The sequence below is a fragment of the Pteropus alecto genome, unplaced genomic scaffold (genome assembly GCF_000325575.1).
Source record: "Pteropus alecto unplaced genomic scaffold, ASM32557v1 scaffold12, whole genome shotgun sequence".
In the NCBI taxonomy this organism is placed as follows: domain Eukaryota; kingdom Metazoa; phylum Chordata; class Mammalia; order Chiroptera; family Pteropodidae; genus Pteropus; species Pteropus alecto.
The window spans coordinates 5,009,789-5,012,157 of NW_006432669.1; positions in this window are offsets into that span (position 1 = coordinate 5,009,789).

Genomic DNA, 2,369 nt, shown 5'->3' on the forward strand with positions numbered 1-2,369 from the left:
GAATACCAGGTGCTGTACGTGGTAAAAAAAAAAAAAAAAAAAGAAAGAAAAATCTGAATTCTCTCTCCTCTTCTAATGGAATCATTTCTATATTTCTATCATCCAAGTCATTTATTCTTCCATATGGTCTACCCTGTTCCCAATGTTCTCTATTGTGGACTTTATCTCATTTATTGAATTCTTTAGCTCCAGAATTTCTATTTGGTTCTTTTTTTTTTTTTTTTATGATTTCATCTCTTTCTAGAGAACTTCTGTTCATTAATTTTGTTCCCGAATATATTAAATTGACTTCTGAGTTGTAGCTCATTGAATTTCTTCATAACAGCTATTTTTAATTCTTTATTAGTTAGATCATAATCTGTGCTTTTGAGTTCAGTTGCTGGATAATTTTTCATTTTCTTTTTATGATTTCACATTTCTGCATGTGTGTATTTTAAAGGTATGAGCTTCTGCTTTTGCATTAGAAGTAGCAGACAACTTTTTAAGCTTTTATCTTTTTTGGTTCTAACAATTCAAAGGCTGGCTATTAGAAAACTTTTGTCTTTCCGAAGGTGATGCTATAGATCAAGTTTGTCATTTCTCCCTTGCCCGCTAACCATGTTCTATTTTTTGAATCTCCTCTGTGTCTACTAGAGCTAGATCTCAGAGATGCACTTAGGAGAATGCACAAGAAGCCGGGATTGGAGTAGGGGGATGTGTGTACCTGAGTTTTGGGATTGTCCATGGGACGCTGGTGCAGTCCTTGAGTGGGGTACTCAAGGTTTGTGGGTAGATTTTCTGCTGAATTCCTGGACAGATAGCAGGAAATGTATTCCTTTAATGCCCTTTGATATGTACTTTTTTCCCCTTATTTTTCCTCCTACCTGCTGCAGAGGTATCTCCTCAGAACTACAACTGCTGCTGGAGAGAAATAGGTTTCTCTAGCCGCAAACTGCACAAACAGAATAGTTGCGCAGTCACTCACTACTTTTACTTTACACATCCTCCTTGGGAAAAGTCACCACTTTCCACCCCTCCTGCCAAAGGCATTGCCACAGCCATTGCCAAAAGCCCGGATTTTGCAGTATGCCCCTGGGGAGGGGCATCAATCTGGCCCCTTATGCCCAAACTCATCTTTATCCCACTCTGAAAGTGTGCTGGAATCTCCCATCATGCAGGCTTCCATAAATTCTGTCTCTCCCACATGTATCCATCCAATTTACACACTCTAGGTTTTTTAATTCCCTACTGTGGTGAGTGGGTGTTGGATAGTTTGCTGACTTCTTCGGATCTGTAGCTCTTACTGAGGTCCTGTTTGCTTGTAGATGCACAGGTGGGCTAGAAACTTTCTAGATCCCTTGGTGTAATATACAGAGGCACTTTTGTTTGGCTGTGGATGTCTAATTAGTTCCTAAAGGGGGAGAAAATAGAGGAAGAACTTATGCTCCCACAATGCTGTTCCTCCTCTTAAAATGCTGACTTTTGAAGTTGATACTGATACTTTTTCAAGAGAATTATATCTTCTAATAGTCAGGTGCTCTGTGATTTTCCATGGTAGAAAGTAAATTGCAACAAACACTTTTGAAATGAAAACTTTTAATGCCAACTTTCTTGAGAAATATAAATATAGTAGGCATTTTTATTATGAAATGATATTTTTGAGTTCATTTCTGCTGTAAGAGTTTCCTGAAAAATAATAGTGTTAAAATACTAAAACATAGTTAAATATTTAAAGTATAATGCAATATATAACAGGAACATTTGTAGCAAGAATGTTCAGACTACACTTTTTATGTAAACCTGAGATAGAAATCCTCTATTTCCTGCTCATCTTTTACTAAAAATGAGGTGATAACGTACTACAATTTTCACTGAGATAGCTCGTGGCTTTGCAACATTGCACAGGATATGGCACAACCGATAATACATAAGTCACCGCTAAGTGCAGCGGAATTGAATACCTTTTTTCCTGACACCAAAGCTAGATGTAGTCAGCTGTTCTAGCTGCTTCTGCTTGATGATACTTTGTTTTATTCACTTGTAGCCTCCATATGTCTTTGAATGGAAGTATTATATTGTATACATAAGCCAGCTGGGTTGTCAAAGGTATATTTCATGTTTTAAGCATGTGCTAAAAAGTTTCTTAACTACACATTTCTCTTATGAATTCTAGAACAAATTATAGCAGAGGCTGAAAAGAGTGACGGTCTATCTAGCACATCTTAGTTGATTTTAGTGTCATCGTTGATACCAATAGTTCATTAAAAACTTTTCCAGGACAATTATTAAATGGCATGGGATGCTGGGACAATAGGCATTAATTGGAACTGTCCTTGGAAAATTCAGATGCAATGTCACCCAAAATGTAAACATTCATGTAACATTCCCCC